The 281-nt window shown below is 29.5% G+C and overlaps 2 long non-coding RNA genes across 2 annotated transcripts in view; one reads left to right on the forward strand and one right to left on the reverse strand.

The window, feature by feature from the left end:
• Positions 1–281, reverse strand: part of LOC116702145 (uncharacterized) — a 154,795-nt gene that overhangs the window by 21,322 nt on the left and 133,192 nt on the right. The window lies entirely within an intron of this gene.
• The window catches only part of LOC116702146 (uncharacterized), a 24,332-nt gene that overhangs the window by 6,852 nt on the left and 17,199 nt on the right, over positions 1–281 (forward strand). The gene's annotated exons all lie outside the window — the stretch shown is intronic.

A 281-nucleotide genomic window follows, 5' to 3' on the forward strand; every position in this document is an offset into this window, starting at 1 on the left:
CAATTACACTTGACTTAATTACAAATTCTATCAAATTATCAATGTCTTCTTGTATGACTACACTACTGTATGTCCCTATAGTTACTTCAGAAAAAGGACAAATGTAGCTCTAGAAAGACCTTTTATTGCCCAATGAAATGGGAATTAACTTAAACAATTACATAAACCAAAAACACTGTCAATATTTCCAAGATTATGTTGAAAATTGAATTAAATATTGTAGTTCACTTTTTACAATCCAGTGTAAATTCCACACATAAAACATTGCTGTGGGTTAAGGT

This window comes from Etheostoma spectabile, chromosome 14, assembly GCF_008692095.1.
Source record: "Etheostoma spectabile isolate EspeVRDwgs_2016 chromosome 14, UIUC_Espe_1.0, whole genome shotgun sequence".
Classification (NCBI taxonomy): domain Eukaryota; kingdom Metazoa; phylum Chordata; class Actinopteri; order Perciformes; family Percidae; genus Etheostoma; species Etheostoma spectabile.